General features: G+C 39.5%; 1 protein-coding gene across 2 annotated transcripts in view; it reads left to right on the top strand.

Moving 5' to 3' along the window:
* The window catches only part of ARMC2 (armadillo repeat containing 2), a 267,447-nt gene that overhangs the window by 35,580 nt on the left and 208,641 nt on the right, over window positions 1–23,226 (top strand). Inside the window, exon 2 of one of the 2 annotated variants that reach the window (XM_089664796.1) lies at window positions 3,358–3,712. The exons of the other annotated variant lie outside the window; for it this stretch is intronic. The gene's annotated coding sequence lies outside the window, so the exon portion shown is untranslated. The remainder of the gene's footprint in view (window positions 1–3,357; window positions 3,713–23,226) is intronic. 2 annotated transcript variants of the gene reach the window in all.

Here is a 23,226-nt window from a genome sequence, read left to right as displayed (position 1 = left end):
AGATGCAGGTACTGTTCAGGTATTCTGCCAGTCATGTAAGCAGGCAGTCAGAATACAATAGCAGGGGAGATTTGTCCATCTCTGTTGTTTAGTGTAAATGAAGGAATCTGTTAAAATGTATTTTCTTCAGCAAAAAAATCTACAGTATCTCCCATAAGTGAGTACACCCCTTACATTTTTGTAAATATTTTATTCTATCTTTTCATGTGATAACACTGAAGAAATGACACTTTGCTACAATGTAAAGTAGTGAGTGTACAGCTTGTATAACAGTGTAAATTTGCTGTCCCCTCAAAACAACTCAACACACAGCCATTAATGTCTAAACCACTGGCAACAAAAGTGAATACATCCCTAAGTGAAAATGTCCAAATTGGACCCAATTAGCCATTTTCCCTCCCTGGCGTCATGTGACTCATTAGTGTTACAGGGTCTCAGGTGTGAATGGGGAGCAGGTGTGTTACATTTGGTGTTATCACTCTCATACTGGTCACTGGAAGTTCAACATGGCACCTCATGGCAAAAAACTCTCTGAGGATCTGAAAAAAAGAATTGTTGCTCTACATAAAGATGACCTAGGCTATAAGAAAACAAAATACCATGTGGACAGCGCATAAATTAAATGCATTCAATTTAACAATACATGAGCAATATTGCTTCACATAAGCAAAGTGAATAATTGTAACGTTCAGTCCCAATTCGGAAAAATAAAGTGCCCAAGTGTTGGATACTAGTTGGTGAACTTCGTACAAAAATGACAGGCGCTCCTCTGTGCTCAATCAGTGCCCCACATGGATGTGCACTCACCGTTAGCCATGGACCAACTATCTCTAGGTTGGTCTTAAGTGCCTGGTTTGGGACTAGCCCAATGCATGATGGTAAGAATGGCACCAATATTCATTCCTGGGAATCATGCGATCTGGCTGATAGTAACCAATAGGATTCTGACCAGCGTGGATATAAATGACAGTGTAGTTTCAAAAGAGCATTTTTAAACTGTCTCCTTTTCTCCCAGGCAGTAAACTAAGTTTCAGCATGTGAACAGAAACAAAAGAAAACATCCCATAGTGTAAAACCATAAAAAACTTTAGTAATGGGAAGAAATTATAAGAATAAAACTCACAAGCAAAGTGCTCATAACCTGACACTCAGTGCATTCATTTCTTCAGTGTTGTCACATGAAAAGATATAATAAAATATTTACACAAATATGAGGGGTGTACTCACTTCTGTGAGATACTGTATAAGGTGTCCATTTAATAAACAGTGATAATACCTTCATTATCATGCTCTGTCTTTTCTCTGCACATCAGTGTTTTTTTTATATCACCACTGGAGGAAAGTTTCAGCCTGTTTAAGTGGCTGGATTATCATGGTGATAAGCTGAGAAAAGTAGCAGTGAAATATCACCATAATTTGCAGAGAAAAAGCTGGAGAAGAAAGCAGGGAAGGTTTTTAAAGGATGCACACAGGCATTTGTGAGAGGAAACCAACAATTTTGATAAAAAGGGTCATAGGTTATTCCTTCAACCTATGTGATTTACAAACTAAAACAAATATCAGCATATTATTATAATGCATCACAATGCAAGTGCACAATACACTCCAACACATGTTATATGCATCATAAAGCACACATACTGGTGCAAACCAGCCTTAAGTGAATTTGGTACAGAGGTTGCAAGCAGCAAAAAAGGGAGGAGGAACAAGGAGCTATATGTTGTAAATCCCCCAGATGCTTTACAGAATGAGAAATCCTGTAGTTATGCCTGATTAATGTAAAAATGCTTACCACCTGGCTCCTTTCGCCAATAAAGGCCTTTATCACCAAGTCTGACTTGATGATAAATTTTAGGGAGTTTTCACCATATTTTTCTCTGTGATAATACATTTTTGGGCCTTTCACTGTTTATTAAACAGGCCATTCCTTTTACTTTCTGCGTACATATCATCGAGAATTCATGGTCAAAAGAAGGAACAAAAGAATCCCCTGATTTTTAGTTCCCACCTGACTTATCACCATTTATTAAACACCACACCAGGGGCGGACTGATCATTTGGAAACTCGGGCACTGCCCGAGGGCCCGGGGTCAGTAGGGGGCCCCATGAGATGCCTCTTACCTTTTTCATAGGCTTTTTTGAGTTTGGGCAAGGAGACAGGGGCCCCATGATCTCCTATTGCCCGGGGGCCCCATGAGTTGTCAGTCTGCCCCTGCACCACACTAGGCACTTATCACAGTTATAAGCTGTGAAAAGTCTTATACCTGCTTATCACTAGCTTTTTAAAAAATTTTAAATGTACACCTAAAGGTAACCATACATTATACAATTTTCTTGTTCAATTGTCTTTAAATTTACCTTCAGCTATGTAGTGCCTGTTTGCATACAAATTGAAAGTGTTTAGGTTTGACCTCATTTTATTTGATAAAGGAAAATTGGACAAGAAAATGGTTTAAGGTATGGCTAGCCTAAGTGTATGGCCAGTTTTAGTCTCTTTGATGACATATGGGTTGTGGTTATCTCTTTAATAGAGTTTATCAGTTTTTTAAGAATGCATTTGGTACACTCTATCTGTGCTTGTTTATTTCTATATGCTTTAATTGACATTTAACTAAATAAAAGTTGTGCATTAAATCCCTGGCAAATACTTCATACATTGTGCTATATGACATGCTGCATCATTGTAAGATTGCAAGTTCCAAGGAGCAGGGCCCTCCTACCCTCTTGTATTGAACTGTATTGTTTCTGTATTGTCTCCCTTTATATTGTAAAGCGCTGAGCAAACTGTTGGCGCTATATAAATCCTGTATAATAATAATAATTGGACTTTAGAACTCATCCTCAGTTATTAAAAAACAGACAGATGAATGATGTGCAGCAACTCACTATGTACATATTTAATTATACAAATGTCTGATTGAAAATATTATGAAAATTGATCCTGCACATTTCAGTAGATTCTCACCAACAACAATGTAAAAGAAAGTTAAAAAGCAGCAAAATAAAGACTGTAGCATATTGCAATTTGAAAACAGCAAAGAAGATGTAAAGAATATATATATAAGGGTATTCATGTGGGCAAACAGGGCAAATAAATTAAAGAGCTGCAATGTGCTTTATTTTTATTTGTTTATAAAACATAGAGGTAAAAAATATAGTAAAAAATGCCTATATCCACATATTGCAAAAAAACTCAATGAATTAGATAGTACTTTCTTCAGTATTTATTCCTGCTTCATATGAAAGAATAAAATGTCCTTGTGAACGTATGGTACAATTTAGAATAATCTGGAGCATAATAAATGTTAACATATGGTTCTGTAGTCTGTGGCTACTTATGCTGTATTTATTCTATAGAACAGTCTGCCTTGTCTGGACATCACCTCGGTTTGCATTTCTTCTTTGGGCACTGAACCTGTGATTACAGTTTTGACTACACGATGGCTGAGGACAGCGCTGGAGCAAGTGAGAAGATAATATCCAGGCATTCATACAGGAAAGGATGTTGCTAAGCAATACGATAGGTTGCATAACCTACAATACTAAATATTGTGTCTTTCATTCCGACCCATTCCACGTATTATATGCCTTGTCTGTTCTGTCTGAATCGCTGAGGATATTAGTTGCATTTTCCGAAAGTGCATATCCAGGTTTCAGAACATGTACTGTATCTCTCTGGCAGAGCACTGCTCCTTGACAAACTGAAAAGCCAGTAAGTATTATCTTAGATTAAGAGCATTGCTGTAAGTTTAGCATCCCTCATTTTATGTTTTGGTTAATATTTTTGTAGACTTAAATCCTATTTGATAGAGAAAATGTTTGCCACCAGTGATTATTTCTGTTTTCTATGCATTCATGTTCTCAAAACAGTTAACCCAGTCCGCTATGTAAATACATCCCATAAGGATTTTTTGTCAATCAGATAATATGTAGAAATGTGATTAAAAAAGCAAAACAAAATGCCTTATAGTTTTGGGTAAATCTAGGGAGTATGTACTTGTCCTGTATCCATAAAGGTGAATACTTTTTAAAATAGCATTGCATAAATATAATAATTAATCACATTCCTCCTTTTACTTTTAAATTATTTACTCCTTAATGAATGTCCTATTTGATAATGAAATTCATAAAGGATTTTGCAGATTGTTTAATGTTTCGTGTTAATAATAACTATATACATTTAAGTTCCTATTTTTTGGATTTCTATATACGTATCAGATATGAAGAATGCCTCAGTCCAACGTCCCCTTTTTGCTCTTCCCTGTAATCCAGCTGATATTATTGCTTTTTTATCTCTGAATAAAACAGTTGGCATCTTCTACATTTGACTGTTTATCTCACTTGCCTTATTTTTCTAAGTTATTATTTATCATGTTCTAGTTTGTCATTTTAAACCATCGCTATTCATGCACACTATAGTTTTCTGTTTTATAAGAGAACATAAAGTCTTCTAAAACATTCCAAAAATATCTTTTATCTCAGCTGCCCTTTATTTATTAGTGATGGTATGAAAAATGTGATACAAATGTCAGTAGTTACTAGGTGCATTTTTGTACTTTGGTGGAAACTGGTGTTTTATCAGTCCGTATTTATATTCCTCTTTGATGACATTATATAAGAACTTTTTGGCTGTTTCTCATCACTATTGGTCTCCTGGATGTGAAAAGACAGGAGCACATAGGCACTTATCAGCTCTCTGCTACATCAATCTTCTACTATTTTTTATTACATTTATAACTTACAATTGCATTTACAGAAAGATGCTACTGTATGCATGTGATTGCTTAATTCCAAGCATCCAAGTGCATAAAGATGACCCAATTTACATGTTAGTAAATGGAGTTGTACGGACTGGAGGTGCTTCTTTAGGATAAGCCATTCTCTGCTTATATTTGTTGTAGGGTCTAAAAATAAACAATAATGAGCTATAAAGAATGGAGAGAATTTAAATTGTATTCTGAGTGTAGCAAGTCTTGATTATTACAACTGGCCTGAGTTGTATAATACTGCCAGAGTAATAAACTTAAACCTGGTTTATTTCACTGTATCTATAACATTAGTAATATTAATGCCCTGAAACACATGTTCACTGCAGGCAGAAGTTTGGAGCTGATCTTAATAGGTATCCAGTTTCATGGCCGAGCACATTTAAGGAAGTCCTACCTGTTCTCATAGTGGTATCCGGGGGCAGACTGACCATTCAGGCACTCTGGCACTGCCCAAGGGCCCGGGGTCAGTAGGGGGCCCCATGATTTCCTATTGCCAGGGGGCCCCATGAGTTGTCAGTCCGCCCCTGGTGGTACCTTTCCAGGTGATTAAACATATGTTATAGAAGGACAGGAGATCATGAACAATACCTTCAGGGGCTAAAATGCTCAGAATGTAGCTGGCAGTAGACTTCACAGAAGTGGTATACAGCAACTACAGGACAAATTGTTTTGCAAATTGTAAATAAAACTATTCTTACCTGGGTATAGATGGTATTCTTCACCAACACCTGAGTGCAGTTTCCTTTGACATGGGATCTTGGGACCTGGACTTAATAACTGGATGCAGAAGTTGCAACTCTTCCCCCAAGTAGCATGCCTACAGAGGAAGTCCTACCTGTTCTCATAGTGGGACCTTTTCAGGTGATTGCAAATATCCCCCATGGAACCCTAATTTCTTTTTCCCCATGAGCCTCATCATATCACAACTAGATCCCATCAATCCTTCTCCCACCAGTAACCATTCTCATAGCTACTGGTAGGCAGTTGCATAATGATGTCACCTGTTTGCCTATAAAGGGGACATTTAGCCTCTTTAAAGATATATGCATGACATGACTTAGTATATATTGGTAACTTATTGAATGCAATATGTGGGTTCTTTGAGTGTGAAGATATGGTTGTCATTGTCCACCTTGTGTGTTTGCCTATATGAATGATATGTGGGTTTCAAATTGGTAGTGCTTAATTCGAGTATTCAGATGTTAGCGTAAAATTATTATTTTAAATTCTGCTCATCCTAACTAGATGGTTAAACTGACCACAACCTAGGAGGAATATTAACCCCGTAGATTAGCATGTGATAAATATGAACCTTTTAACTCTTTTATATATTTTGGCATAGCCCTATGTTTCTACAGCTATCACAAACACCAGGGCATCAGTTTTGTTGTATTACATTTTACTTATTTGTATGTTTTTTATTGAAGGTTCTTTTTTTAACTAGAAATGTACATGAAGAATATATTAAAATGAGTGCATATACTGTATCTGGATGTCTGACAACTCAGCTCGTAAATCACAGACAATCCTACAGTTACTGAAATAGAGGAGTGTAAATGTGCTTACATTTTAATTTGTTTGAAATTTGTAAAAGGACACTTGAGAAGTAAGAATCGCCTAAAACTATTCACTCAAGCATGATTCCCGGCACTGTTGTTCCTTTCAAAACAGTTAATGGAGCAGAAACACATACATGTTTTCAATATAAACATAATTAAAATACGTGTGATTAACGTGTTATTTTGAATTACCCGAGCATAGATCTGCTCTCTTTTTTGGTGATTATGCAGGAGTTCTAAAATCCAGCTCTTAGTATTCTTTTGTGAAATCAGCACAAAAAGCAAATTCACAGTTCTACAATAAAATGCTCTGACACATACCACAGACCTTCAATAGCTCTCTGTATTTCCCTCCCTTAGTGACAGCAAAGCCATTGGTCTGTATCTGATTTGAGGCCTCTTCTGCTACTGGCTGAGACAATGTGGCTTAACCAAGATGATAGGTAGGGAGCAGCTGACGTGATGACCGGCTGGGTGCTGTGTATCTAGGAGAAGCATGTTATGTATAGCTATTTAAATCTCAGCCAAATGATGCAAGCAGTGTTGTCTGCCTCTAAAAAAAGTAGTAAAAAGGTTAGCAATAATACAAACTAAGAGTGAAATCATGTCATTCTGAACTATTCAAGTACTGAACGAAAGTATTCAAGCGTACTTCTTAATTGACCCAAATATTACATGAAGAGAAACCTGCTCCTGTTGAATTATCCTTATGTGACTTGAGATTTGGGGGCAGACAGACATGCCCTGAGATCACAGCAGTTTGAAAGGTGTAGAATGAAATGTCCTTGTGTCGTAAATACAAGTCAACATTGAAATCTTAATACTTGTATTACTGCCAACAACGACATGGCAAACATTTGTATACAGTCTTATATGCAGTTACAAATAAATGTTTACTACGATTTAAGAAAAAAATCAATATGCCAGAATCAAAGAGTCAATCCGCCTAATACTGATATTTAGCTTTTTGTTTACTATACAGTTTATTATACCTCTTGGGATCTCTGTGACCCGTTGCTGCTGTTATGAGGGTCCTATTCTACGTGTTAGATTTTTTTTAAGGCAACAGGCGGTACTAGGATATGCAAACTCATAACTCCTAGGTGGGAATAAAAGAGACAGGAACTGTGGTGAGATCTGGCTGCTGTTATATCTGAGACATATAAAAAGCCAAAGGCCGACTCATTCAACCAGACTCCACCTATAACTAAAATATCACTTTTTTTATTAAAACAGAGAAATTTGCTAACCGTGTAATTATTATATGCATTGCAAGGTCTGGACATGGGAATCAAGGAACAGATTCACTCTGGCAAAGTAAGCAGAACAGCATTACTAATTGCTAGAATGGAGACAGAGACCATGAAATTCTGGGAGAGCTTGATTTGAATGTGTTAGTTATGAAACCAATATGTTTATGTAAAAGACATTGTTTGTTCATAAGCAAATTTTGTCTATGTACAAAACGCTGTGTTCTTGGTGTGCTTTATGTATTTTTTATTGATCTGTGTAGTGATCCAGTGTGAAACTTTGCCTCTATGAAGGAGATTCTTGTAATAAAGAACAGTTGCTGTAAATCCTAATAATGTCACCATTCTGTTTACAATGTAATATCTGGGTTTGCAAAGGCATTTGGTGCACACAGAGTGGAATTATGTCCTTTGTGTCTACATTGAAATGATAGTTTAATGCCTAAAGTTCAACTTTGAAACCTAAGTTGTTTTTTTGATATTAGCACAAGGGATGTTACTTACTATCAATGAGATGTGTCCCTTGTGCTGCTGGCTCCTGCTTTAGCTGAAATGTTTCTCCTCTGATATCCCAACTACCCCCAGCCTCTGTAATCTTCCAGTGCAGGTGGGGAGGGGTTAATAGAGCCGAAGGACCTGTCATACGCCCTCATCAAGAGTGCTATGACTGCCCTTTCTACCTACCTCCTCAATTCATAAAAACTTTCTATGCACGAAAAATGATCCTTGAGTGGAGGACATTCATAGATAATTTTTCAGTTATGGAAGCTATAGTACAGCTTTTATTGAATGCAGGAGATGGGTGTGTGGGAAGGTGCAGAGTGATGTGGCAGCAGTGAGTACACAGAGTCCAGTCGTAGCAAAAGTTTAAACTTGTATTAACCGCTTGCCCTCCAGGGGATTTACCCCCGTTCCTGACCAGGCCATTTTTAGCGGTACGGCACTGAGTTATTTTAACTGATAATTGCGCAGCCATGCAATGCTGCACCTTTTTTCCCCCCACAAATAGAGCTTTCTTTTGGTGGTATTTGATGGCCTATGTGGTTTTTATTTTTTGTGCTATAAACAAAAAATGACTGACAGTTTTGAAGAAAAAAAACAATATTTTTGACTTTTTGCTATAAAACCTATCCAATATAAAAATGTAAAAAATAAAATGTTTTAATAAATTTAGGCCAAAATGCATTCACATGTCTTTGCTAAAAAAAAATCCCAATAAGTGTATATTAATTGGTTTACGTGAAAATTATAGCGTCTACAAATGGCAGTATATATAATGGAATTTAATTATTTTTTTATACTAGTAATGGGGGCGATCAATGACTTATAGTGGGACTGCGACGGGCATTCGGACACTGGGTGGGAACTAACTGCCACTGTTATCTCCTGTGACACAAATACATTGATCATTGCTAATAAAAAGCACTGACACTGTATAAATGACACTGGGCAGGAAGGGGTTAACATCTGGGGCAATCAAAGGGTTAACTGTGTACTGTGTGTGTTTTACTTGGCAGACATGCTGCTTTGTATCTCTGCACAGCAGAGAGATACAAAGAAGAATGTCCATGCTGAAAGGAGAGAGATCTGTGTTGTTTACACACAGATCTCTCCCCTCTCAGCCCTGCCAACGATCACCGATTCCCAGCCAGGAATCACCAGCCGGGACCCGGTGATTGGCATATCTAGCAGCTAATAGCAGCACGGGTAGGGCAGAGCCACCCTGTAGCACTATATCTGTTATGGGGCAGCTCCTAAGTGGTTAAACAGAATGCCACCGTTATAAACACCCAAAAGTACCACTTAGGGAAACACTCACAGTTCAGTTCAAATGCAGAAATGCAGTGGGAGGAGATGCACCGACAACATCTGTTTCAGAGGGCTCTCTGGTCCCAAAAGGGGAGGCTTCCTAGCAGGACATAGAGTTCCTAGCCTGGCCCTACTCATCTGGAGCCTTTTCCTGCCGCTAATCACTTTCCCTGCCAGACATAGCCTTCTCCCTACACTATCCACTTGCATAATGCCGGCCACTGCAGTGGACCAGGGCTTTTTGTAAGCTCTGCCTTCAATAAAGATGGCCACTAGAGTCACATGGGACAAAAACATCCAACTGAATTGGTTTCCAGTGACCCAGGAAGCCAGAGAGAAACCATGTTTCTCCTGACTTTCTCTACAGGATATGGTACCGTTCAGGTTGAGCGCCACCTACAGTGGAGAAAACAGACCTGTACCGGGTGGCGATTATGGTGGTGGGGATGGGGAGGAGGATTTTAGCTAAAGCAGGAGCCAGCAGCACTATGGAAGCATCACAGTAAAGTAATGTTCCTTGTGCCAATTTGATTTTTCTAAACTTAGGCTTTAAGTCTGTTTGGTTGGGAGTGCAAATACAAGAAGTAAATTATGGAAAACTCCCAGAGATCCCACTGTGCTCTGTTTTTGGTGAACGGTAACTTTAAGGGCAGCACAGCAGTATGTATACTTAACACTTTACACCTACTTCCCATTGTCTTTTATAATTACATTTCTTGAAGTTAGACCCAATCAGTCAAATCTCATATAATCATTCACATGTTAGTGTAATTCCCAAGGTAATATTTTAAATCACCCCCCTTAATAAAATTAATACCAATGATTCTGCCATGAAAGTCCATGTTCAGGCACCTGCTTATTATAGGGTAAAACGCACTATGCTTGTCTCCCAGAAGCACTACTGTGTTGCTACCAAACCACTTACACTTCCAATGGTATTGCTGATGTTCTGCCACTGCTGTGCATGCATGTAGACAGGAAGTGGCTGCAAAGAGGCTTTAGGAGACCAGCAACACTGTAAAAAAAAAAAAAAGAATGAAAAAGGGTAAAAACAGTATTTTCTAAAAGAAAGAAAAATGTGGTGATTGTTTGTTTATTGTGCACAGTGCCTTAGCAAGTTAAAAGCCACCCATTTAGGGTTTACATTTGCTTTATCCGAGGCCTGTGCACCTCGTATGGCTATTATAAGTGGTCCCACTCTCTTTTGGACTCTTCATTCATTTGTTATCCAACATAATGCATGAAGAAACGTGGGAACATCCCTTGTTGGGTCAGAACACTGAAAATTTAAAGTTGGGTGAAAATAGTGACAGGAAATATAGCACAGAGATACCAGTCAAATGGGTGATTCGGTCCTTCAGATGCCATTTATAGTTAAAATATAATTTTTGGGTGGACTGACACTTTATGAGTTTCTTCACACTGACAGATTATAATGCAAATCTCCTTTTCTGTTCCTAGTGGCTAATTGTGCTACAGAATATTTAATTTACTGATACAAACAAGAACAAAGAAAAGTGGAGCTATTGACAAAAGCAATTAGGGACCAAATAAATTATCTATGTGCCTGAATCTTAATGTAACATTTCCTGTAAGTAAAAAGCTTTAAAAGCTGACGTTTAGCTAAATCCTTCAGCTTTAGTCACATCACTTACCTGTAATATGTCCCAAGTTGTGCAGGTAGCTGGATCCTGCAGAAATCTTCACTGCAGGGATGCCTGTCCCCTTCCTGGCACTGAACATCTGATGTTGCAATAATTAACAGCCTAAGGTCAGGTGGGCAGGGCAGCAGTTAAAAAGGTCCACGGACCCTCTTTCATTCTCCTCTGTTGAGTAAAGTTCTTTTTGTTGAGTATACTGCCTGTAACATGATCTGGGAATAGGGGAATAGGGGAATAGGGGAGAGAACCCTGTGACTCATTTGAATGTCCCCTATTCACAGATCACTTTAAAGTATATGTAAACCCTCACCTTGTAAAACAAACCAATCAGTTTAAAATTGGAATGAAAGTCAAAACATTTGTATACATATAAAAACATTATAAATACATTTTGTTCCCTTTTTGATAAATGATCACATACCCTCTGTTCTCATCTGCATAAGGATCCTAAAGAGGTGGGAGAAGAAAAACAGCAGAACACTGGTCTTCCCAGGGAATGGTTGTGTGTGTGTGTGTGGGGGGGGGGGGGTTGTGTCAGCACTAGTCTGATCATTGGATCATTGGAGGAGGGCAGCCTGAATTCCAACAGGAACAAGACTAGAAAACTGACCATGCTGTGCAGAGGAAAGCAGAGGGACTGGCAGGTACACCAAGGATTTCACACAATAGAAGCAATTCAGAGAGAACAGGATAGTTTTTAACTCAAGTACATTGTACAGCAGGCACGTATCAGGAATATGAAATGTTGCCTTTTTAGATTTTCATGGAGGAAGTAGGAGACAGTGGGTCCTCATCAGACCACCTGTACTGCTGTTCTGCCTAAAGACCAATGCTGTTGACCATTGCAGTGCTGAACGTTCAGAGTGAGGAAGAGGACAGGGCCTCCCTGCAGTAAATGTTTCTCTAGGATTCAGCTGCCTGCATAATGTGGGACATACTTCATTACAAGTAAACAATGTGACTGAAGCCATAGTGATTTTATTTTCTTTTTTAGCTAAACTTCAGCTTTAACATGTTTGAATTTTCTACTTGTGAAAATGGTCCTACAATGTTGGGATATAAGGTCCTTTAGCCAAATTGTTCTTACCAGGCCTTGTTTTTTCAGAGAATAGGTGCAGGTACCCCCCCTTGTCTCCACCCTGTACCCACCTCTGGGCAGTGTATCTTGGTTCCACCCCCTATCTGCTTCCCAGTACTGCCCTTTTTAGAGAATGCAGAATTAAGTATCATTTTGTGGTGCATTTTGTGATAATTTGTATGGAATTTGTTAATGATAACATGAAAAGCAGTGAAATACATCCTTCTTGGCCAGCAGCAATAGATCTCCCCACCCAGGAACAATAAACCCCTAGCAACAATAGACCCAACACAACAAAATACCCCCTCAGTAACAATAGATCTCCCAGCATCCAGCAACAATAGACCCATCCTTCAACAGTAGATCCCTCCCACCAACAAATGACCCCCAGCAACAATAGACCTATCTGCAACAAGAGATCCCTCCAGGGAAAATAGATCCCCAGCAGCCAGCATCGGTAGATCTTGTAGCACACCCCAGCACCCCTTGCCATTTAGTGCTGGAGGTGCCGGAAATGTGTTCCCCCACGTTCCCGCTGAAAAAAAGCCCTGGTTTTCACCCACCTGAATTTTGTTACTATCCCAGCATACATTCACCTACATGCCCCCTTTCTCAGCCACCAGATGTATAAATCTCCACAATGTCTGCACTGTCCTAGGTAGGCAGTGGTACAAATGGTCAGGCTGGTGTGCTTCCTTACACAAGAGCAGCAGGCAGGGAGAAAAGGTAAGGTTAATCTCCAAACATGGAAAGGTTTCTTCACAGTGAGAGCTGTGAAAATGTGGAATAGACTCCCTCAATAGTTGGTTCTGGCCAGCTCAGTAGATTGCTTAAAAAAAGGCCTGGATTCTTTCTTAGCTACACATACTATTACTGGATACTAACATTTATAGGTAAAGTTGATCCAGGGAATATCCGATTGCCTCTTTGGGGATCAGGAAGGAATTTTTTTCCTGGTAGCAACAAATTGGTTCATGCTTTGCAGGGGTTTTTTTGCCTTCCTCTGGATCAACTGTGGGTATAAGATTATAACTTTTTTTTTTTAAATGGTTGAACTGGATGGACTTTTGTCTTTTTTCAGCCAGACTAACTATGTAACTATGTAACTATGTAAGCATATCTCTTGTGCTGCAAAAAGGTAGCAAGCGAGCGCATGATATAATGAAGCAGCATGATATAATGAAAGGATGAACCCCTGTATCCTCAAATATGACTCAAATATAAAATGCAGCGCTATATAATAAGATCAATCAATGAACGTGACAAAAGTGACTGTATGCAAAAGTGAAGCGCAAATGATGAAGTGCTAAAGTGATCACTATGCAATAAAGTGTCTCGCAAAACAATAGCAAGGATGGTAGTGACTTATATAAATATTTATTAGTGACAATAGTGAATAGTCCAGAATAAATATGGTATAATGCAAGGTTAATATTAGTGAACAAAGTCCAATATATTCTGTGAGATATCCGTGCAAGTGACTCCGTGCTAAGGGATTGCTGTATAAATGCACTCACCAGAAGCGCATTATAAATGTGCATAAAAACATATCCAAATTCTCAGCAATGGAAGTATGGACCCAGGAAAGGAACTCCACTGGCTTAATAGCAGCACACAGGGAAGACACCAGACATCAGACACTGGCCCCTCACAGCATACAGGGATAGCTCCAATGGTCCTTCCCCACCATAGATAAATAATGTCAAAATAGATGTGTTCCTCCTTAAAGGAAATGGCTCGCATATACAAGCCACAACAGGAGTATTGATAGTGTAGTATTTTATTAAATCAAGCAAAGCATCCACGTGCATACAAACATGTAATTGGCAGCTGTACACTCACAAAAATGGCCACCGGCCCTCCATGTGGACTTGGCGGCGTGACGTCAGTATGGCAAGGCTCCTCCTTGGCGCGTTTCGTGCGCATGTACGTTGTCAAAGGGATCTGATCCCCTTGACAATGTGCATGCGCACGAAACGCGTCAGAGAGGAGGCTCGCCGTACTGACATCAGGCCACCGAGTCCACATGGAGGGCCAGCAGCCATTTTTGTGAGTGTACAGTTACCAATTACATGTTTGTATCCACGTGGATGCTTTGCTTGATTTAATAAAATACTACACTATCAGTACTCCCAAACTGTCTTTGAATTCAGTCCTCTGTAGATTGATCATTTTTATTTGGGATATCCTTATGTTCCTACCACATTACCCAATCCATATCAGTATAGATATCCAGCATGATATTTTTCCCCATTGAGATCTGATGTGTTTTCAAAGTGTTCCTTTAATTTTTTTGAGCAGTGTATATGGAAATGTGTGTGTACTGCAGATATATATTTTGTTGCCCTGACATACACGTTACATTATTTTATTTACTAAAATGTTCAATTTTATACTAATAGACTGAAGTGCCTTTTGAACCTGCCAAAACAAACTAATGGTGTGCATATACTAGGGGATGAAAAAAGTATGCTGTAGGTAATATATCCTCTGCTTTTTAATGAGAGATAATCGGACCAATCAAATTTTCATGCAGGATGTAACAGTTGACTGCAGTTGTCCAGTAAAAGTAATCACACCACATACAACATTTGGGAGACATATCAAAAAGATAGAAAACGTTATTTTAGGGCTAAATCCACCCATAATTAAAAACCCATTTTGGGTGGACTATGGAATTCCAACTAATTTGTGCAGATTATACTTTCCTTGGAATAGATATATATCATCATATAATTAAAGCTATATAATTATAGATATGCACACATAATTACACTTACCTTGGCATTCTGTTCTCTCTAGTCACAGCTATACCAATAAACTATATGTAGGTGTGATATGGAAAAGTTTATATATGTCATTAAGAAAATTCTTCCCAACATACAGTTCACTCATAAATGAGAATCCATTAGTAAGTTTTAGAAGGCAACTCAATGTGACATACAATATATTAAAAATAAATACATAGCGTGAAATGTTGGTGCCTGCTTGTTGTTTTAAAATGTACCACTTAAAAGAAAATGTAATCCTCCATGAAAGTGGGCTATTATAGGTGCAGGACAGTATTATTATTGGCAAAAAAGGAGCAGGCCAAGCACCTAGTGACTGTTGGGCAACATGATTGTGAGTTTGTGCTTGAATGTACCACACTCTATGAGGTATTCAATAGATAACAAACTCTATGAGGTCTTCAATTGATAACAAAGCTTTAAGAAGCATAAACAGTACCAAAATCAACCAAATACTTCAGCATGGCAAATTTCCCTGATTACACAATTACTACCTACTTGTCCTTCTAAAAGGACCACATTCAAATATTCACAACTATCGTGCTCATAAACTTTGATAACACTGGTTTTTGACACTATGTAATTCGGTATATATATATATATATATATATATATATATATACATATATATACACATACACATATACATATATACACACACAGTATGTGTATATATATATATATATATACATATACACACATACACAGTATATATATATATATATATATATACACATTGTTAATCCTTTTTTGTAAATTGTTCTTGTATTATGCTTATTAACCAATAAAAAAAAAGAGTTTAAACATAAAGTGGCAAACATTATAGTATCCTCTTGTTAACTCTGTATTTGCATAAGCCTGGGATCATCGGCATGAGATATGGCCGGAATATATTTCACTCTTCACTCTTCCATGCTCTCTAACCAAGAGAGCAGAGTAGGTAGTCCACAGTTGCATAACCCTACAAAGAACTAAATACAGCAGCGGTAAATTTGTTCCACCAGCAGGTGCAAACAGACTGCACAATGTGGGACTTCTCTAGGGATAAAACATGTATTACCAGTAAAATGCAAGGCAAGTATATGAATGACCCCCCTGAAGGAGTTGTTGGATTTTATGGGCCCTCTTAGCCTTCCAACTGGCGAGGAAGACTCATTATACTTAGATACTGAGCAACCCACTGATTGTGACAGACAGATTTCCACTTAGTCACTCTTCATTTTGCTATTTTATTGACTTAGTTGTCCAGGGGAGAGAAGGTTAAGGGTACAGGATTCCAAAAAAACAGCAGGAAAAAAAATGTCCTCCACTTAGTGATATCATTTAGTATCTTTGACCTCTGCCACAGGCTAATGCAAATTCAATAGACCAGATGGGCAGCTACCTTTAAAGTGAATCTAAAGGCTCAAGGTTTTTTACCTTCATGCATTATGAAATCTGAAGACTACCAAATAATTCTGGGGTGCAATGTAGGGCCCAGAGTCAGAAAGTTGAGTCAGGACAATGACCCAAAGCACACGTCAAAAAGCATTTAGAAATGGTTTCAGACGAAGCTCTGGAGAGTACTGAAATGGCCAGCAATGAGTCCAGATCTCAATACCATAGAGCACCTGTGGAGAAATCTCAAAACAGCAGTTGGGAAAAGGAACCCTTACAATCTGAGATACCTGGAGCAGTTGACGAAAGAAGAATGGTCAAAAATTCCAGTAGAGAGGTGTAAGAAACTCATTGATGGTTACAGGAAACCATTGATTTCAGTTATTTTTTTCCAAGGGGTGTGCTACCAAATATTAAATTGAAGGTGCCAATAATTTTGTCCAGTCCATTTTTGGAATTTTGCATGGAATGTATCAGATTTGGCTTTTTCTTTTTCCACTTTTTTGTGTCATACCAATACAAACAAAGTAAATAAACATGAGAATGTCTAAACATTTGTAATCGCAACAATTTTCTGGGCGAAGTGGTGCATTATCTGACAGAAATGCAGGAGTGCCAATATTTTTGGCTATGACTGCATATGAGAAAAACCGAATCACTTTGTTGATCAAAAAACTCACAGATTCCCGCACAGGCTAGATGGATGCAGGAAGTTGTTAAAGCCATGGGATTTACTGCAGTCTCTTACCCTATGGTAGCAGGGGAACAAAGGCGGTACTTTGAGCTCTCCCTTTGCTTAATACCAATTGAAAGTTGCAGTAACAAATTGGAAAATCTTTCTTTCTGACAACGAGCACTTCCAGTCTCCAGAAGGTCTCAAAGGACATGATCATTGCAAGCAATGCTTATATATGTGAGCATCACTGTGGTCATGCTAAAAACATTTAAGGCAAAAGGTGATTGATTGTTATGTATAATTCCATTTCCCTGCTGTGTGTAATTCATTTTCTCAGACATTTTTAAATATGGGGTACAATAAAAAAAAAAACTCCTATTGGCCACAATGGGTAGTACAAAAGCTGATACAGACATAAGCCAGAACAAAAATAAATATCATTTATATAGACCATTATCTTACTTTTTCCCTTATGAGTTAGGCAAACCTCAAACACATATAGCACTTTCTGCTACACTGGCAGGGTCTCTCAGATCAACAGATTACCAACAAAATAAAGTGGAGTGGGATCACTACTGAAATGTTTTGATGTGCTCCCCATGTACCTCTCATGTTTTAATTTCCAAATGTATCTGATGTATACCTTCAAATCATATCATTACCACCAATTCAAATACACATTACTAATATGACTAATATATCCACTAATCACAGGCAGTTTATGACTAACCCACAACCACCCACTGTTACTCATAGGCAATAAGCTAATTCTGTTTTCTTGTTTCCAAGAACATCTAGTAACACACTAGATTGCTCTTGTCAAGTTAAAAAACCTTGTTTTAGACCTGAAGGACCAGCTGTCAGTGCAATACACCTGTATGATGCAATATAGATTGATCTGGGTTACTATGGCACACTGGTAATTTATGTATTAAATGGCAAAATAAAACATAATAAAAGTAAAATTCCTTAGTATTTTTTATAAGGGAAACTGAACTATATTTACAGTTGTTAAAATACTGTATATGTATGGCTGTGAACAGCATAATAACGGCCGAAATGGGTGTTTTCAACCGAAACGTTTCGGCCACCGAAATTTTGGTGCATCTCTAATATATATATATATATATATATATATATATATATATATATATATATATATATATGTAAAATAATGCACCTAGGGAAAAATAATACCTTGAGAGAGTACAACATTGGGGATACAGTGTTGTCAGCACTACAGAGGAAAAGGACTTGGGGATACTTATTACCGATGATTGCACAATGAGCAAACAGTGTGGCCAGCTAGTGGGGAAAGCAAATAGAATTCTAGGATGCATCCCTAGAGGGGTCACCAGCAGGAGGAAGAGGTCCTGATTCCTCTACATACAGTAGATCTTTAGTTAGATCTCTTTTAGAATGCTATGTCCAGTTCTGGACAAAAAGATATTGATAAAATAGAACGAGTCCAGAGACAGGTAACAAAAATGGTGAAAGTTCTGGGGGATAAAACAAATCAAGAGGGACTTCAGGAACTTAATATGTACAGTCTGAAGGAAAGAAGTGAAAGGGAAGACATGACTGAAACCTTTAAATACATGAAGGGGTGAATAAGGTTCAGGAGGCCAGTATTTTCAACATGACACCAAAATCAAGAACACGGGGACATGACCTTAAACTAACTGGAGGAAAGTTCAAAACTAATCTCAGAAAGTACTGTTTTACTGAAAGAGTAGTTGATGCTTGAAATAAACTACAAGCAGTGTTAGTGAGCCAGGCAACAGTAAATAGCTTCAAACATGCTTGGGACAAACATAAATCTATTCTCAGACAAAAAAGTTAACAAAAGCAAAAAAAACAAAACCCCCCCCCCCAAAAAAAAGCAAACAAACCCCCCCCAAAAAAAACCTGAACCCCCCCCCCCCAAAAAAAAACCCACACAAATAAAACGGGCAAACTCTATGGACCACTCTGTCTTTTGCTGCCGTCACTTTTTTATGTTTCTATAGATAACTATGGGGAAGCATGCTCTCCCCTTCCTCGAATAGCTGAAATATATAAGTAGAAGGGGGTGGGTCCCATAGGGCTTATCCTTCTTAAATATTGGTCATTGAACAGAGAGGACGATATATAAAGAGATTTAGTGTTGCACCAAAGTGGGTCACCCTTTGGTGGGGCCCTGAATGGCACTGTGAGTTAAAGCGGAGTTCCACTCACTCTGTAAAAAAATAAAAGACAGCAGCTACAAAAACTGTAGCTGCTGACTTTTAAAAAACAGCCACTCGCCTGTCCCACGATTCCGCGTTGCCCCCGCAGCAGCCCATTTCACTGGCCGTTCTGTATTCCAGGCGCCGGCATCTGCAGTATGGGCACCCGGCTGTGACAGTTTGCAGCTTCACAGCTGGGTGCCCACTGCACATGCGGGAGTAGCGCTGCACTTCCTGAATGGCCCCGTCGTCTTCAGGGACCTGTCACGTCTCCCACAAGACTTCGGGGAGGGAGGGTAGGAGGACAACGTCCGTTTCCCATCGCCTAGGCGATCGCAGCGGAAGTGGGAGTGGGTAACTGTCAAATTTGGGTAAACAACCCCCCCCCCCGCTCCCCAAAGGTGCCTAATCCTTAATGGGGAGCGGGGGACCAATCTTTAAAGTAAAACTTCCCCTTTTGGGTGGAACTCCGCTTTAAGGAAACATTGATGGGAATTTGCCTAGACTGAAAAGGTATCAGACACCAAAGCATATTCCTAAATGTTTTGCTTATGGTAATGTGCAACTTTGTTCATCTAATGCCTGTTGCACTGCCACATGGCTGTTGTGACAAGCTATATGAAAAGAAATTGCTTGACCATGCCATTTCTTCAGTAAACAAATGTAGCTGGGTGCTGCCACCAGCTGTGTGTGAGCAGCAGCTGTGTATCCCTGTGCCCTTCTCCTCCTTCTGCAGTGGTGGCAGGGGTTAGGAAGAACTGATGATGCAGCCGCTCATCCCCTCCCTCTTGGATGATGCATTGAGCCTGGGATTATGGCACATGTAGTCCCCAAGGAGCACAGTACAAGTGGATGGAGGCTAATGGGCTGTGGACTTCAATACCCAGGATTCTCTGCACACAGTGGAGGAGCGGACAGAACTTTACCCAGGCAATTTACAGTACAGATCTGTTGCTGTCTGAGTCTGTCCTCCCACTGAGAGAGAGAGAGGACTTGTGAGAGTTGAGACAGAGCTGGAGGAACCCATTTCCATGTGTACCTACACCAGTGAGGACAGAGCCATGAGGATCAGAGATGGAGCCTTGTGAGGACCTGACTGCATGGACTATGCCTTCTGGGACACTTGACCACCAAGTGTATGGGACAAGATCTGTTGCATACCAGGAATAGTTAGCACAAAAACCCAGCTTAATCCTTTACTGCCCACAGTTTATGCCAATAGAGACTGCTCCTTAGTAAGGAGCCCAACAGCCATCCATCATGTACAGTCTTAAAAGGGACACCTTCACATGTACAACCTTACAGACAGGCCCCAACAATAGCTGGCTAATACTGACAGTTATGTGACAGGGACTTTGCAGCCACCAAGGGGTACCAGGAGTACCCCTTGTCAGGAACACATACACCCACCCACTAATAGGGCTGTATGTGAAGAGTGCACCCAAGGACATTTCTTTGGTTTAGTTAATGCCATTATATTTCTCACTGTTTATACCAGCTAAGATTTGGTTAGCCTTCCTGCAGTATAGTTAATTGCCATATTATAGGCCAGTGTTTACCTTATCTAGTAGAGCATCTTTAAATGTGTTCGGTTAATCCATAAACAACACTAGTATGTGTGCTGGTCTTCATATCGCTCCAATAGCTGGTGTACATGGTTCATATGTGCATGACAGTCCAAAAATACACTTGGCAGCTCCGGCTATCAAAGATTCCACTGTATGGCACGAACACTCTAAGACCAAAGACAAAACAAAAGAGAACAAGATCTTCCTCTTGCAAAATCGTTTATTTAATCCAATTTGTAAAAATAACAACATTCAATGCACTCACATTTAGTGAAGGGATAAAGGCACATCGATAAACTCTTTGCCGCCTCTCCTCAGTAGTCAGAATTCCAGTCCAGGGGTGAGATGACCATGTACAGCAAGAAAGGCAGGCTGTTAAAGCAAGAAAGCCTCAGTCCTCCATAGACCACCGTTAATACTGCTACCACACTATCAGGCGTGCACGACCTACTGCGCATGCACACAGCTGATGACAGAGCCGACACCATACAGACACACAGACCAGAGCAGGTAGGAGGAGAAGGGATACCATGTGCTGCCATTCCTATAACATGTTTTAGAGGTGTAGTCTCCTTTATCAAGTCCCACGCCCAGTTGTTTTTACAAATTGGATTGAATAAACGATTTTACAATAGGGTGATCATGCTCTCTTTTGTTTTGTCTTTGGTTTTAAAATGTGTTCAGTTGACTCATGTATTGTCTAACTTGCCTTGCCATAATACATCTAATTAACCGTCAAGTTGCTTGTGGCCTATGTTATGTGTATTATTAGAGAGTGGTAGCATGCTTAGGTGACTTAGGTGTGTCAGTAGGAACTGAGCAGCTTAAAGAGTAGTGGCAGAACAAAGGACCCATAATATCAAGCAACTCCTGCAAGGTAAAGCAATACACAAAGTTTCTGGTTAAGTGAATTGTCTGGTCTGATTTAATGGGAATGCTGAATGAGAATGAATTCCAACAGTGTATTGGAACAGAGAATGAAGTGTATGCTTACATGTTAAACTTCTGAGTAATGGAGAATAAATGGTAAAAGGAAGGAGAAGCAGCCAGTTCAGGAGTGAAGGCTGTGGCAGGTGACAGAGGTTCTGTCGGAAGGGTGGATTGGTGTATGGGCCTGGAAGGCCTGGATCATAAGTGTGTGAGACCAAGCAAAGTATATAGTAGCTTCCCTTCATGCATTTGGGTTGAAGCAAGTAAAGTGTCAAGTGTAACATGCACAAAAATCTGGTGGAGGCAAATCGGTGTTGTTGCAAACGTGCGCATCAGCGATGGACGCGGTTCAACCATTTTGTTAGGCATCTCCATTTTCTCCCCTCATCTTTCCACCCCTCCCTCTCACTGAGAGGAGACCTCTGGCCAGTGTGTGTATGTGTACTGTTTATGGGTCACTGGCCGGGCAAGGCATTTCTAGCTCGGTGCTGAGCGGTCTCCGCAAGTGTAGCCTCTCACCTAGGCCAGGATAAGGCCAGCGTTCCCAAGAGAATTGGAGCCTCACTGACCAACATGCCTGTGTAGTTTCACACCTCGTAAAACAGATAAGGAGCCTTCCCAGAAGTTGAAAGAAATGCTGACCTGATGAGCCTAACCCAGTGGAGGTGACAGAATCAGATAAACCCTGTTAAACTCCATTTTTCCACTATGTCTCATATCTTGGAATATGAGAGACTTACCTAAAAACCAGACATCCAGTCAGATTGGCTAGGAGCAGGCGAACAGTTTGATGGGTCATTCGAATTATCTCGGACCATCAGGGGAGCCAAAACATAGAACTCATGAACCGTGCAACATATAATTTCATAATTTATATCTAGATAATCCCCGGACTTGTCTGCATAATAATATACCCGCGGGTAAATTGTCGCGTGTGCAGCTGGGAAGGTATAGACCAGAATATGAATTATGAAAGATGTTGGTTTCAATTTTGGGTTCCGCCTGCCGATCCCTCCCTAAACAGAGTATTGGTCAGTTACTCAGAACCACCCCCTGCTGGGAAACTTTAAAGCAGGCTGTCAAGCCTAAGAGGAGTTGAGTTGAAGAATTCTCCCATTTTTCCATTGTAACATAGGGAGATCAAAGCACCCTTCTGCTCTGGCTTGGATCTGCTAAAACCCAGGACTTTGGCAAGTACTTTAACCCTTTCACCTCTCTCTGATATCTCTTTACTGTGCTATGGTTCTCTGTATATTTATATATATATATATATATCTTAGTTACGTCTTCTCTGTAAATATTTTATTGCACCTGTTTGATCCTTTTAGTAATAAATCTCTCTTTCTGAAAGTGCTGAACTGTTTCTATAGTTCTTAATTGCAATTTACGAATCCCTGCCTTTGAAGAGACGCTACTGTTTGTTTAAACCTCTGTATAACCGGCCTGCGGACTGTTTTATACAGATGATTATTTCAATCATTATAGTGTTATAACTGATAACGCGAGTTTCCTCTTTCTCTGTACAAAAAGGAGGTGGTGGCAGTGTGGAGGGT

Source organism: Staurois parvus, unplaced genomic scaffold (assembly GCF_062004578.1).
Source record: "Staurois parvus isolate SC_StPar_1 unplaced genomic scaffold, SC_StPar_1.0 ptg000048l, whole genome shotgun sequence".
Lineage (NCBI taxonomy): Eukaryota > Metazoa > Chordata > Amphibia > Anura > Ranidae > Staurois > Staurois parvus.
This window is presented reverse-complemented; position numbering and strand designations above follow the sequence as displayed.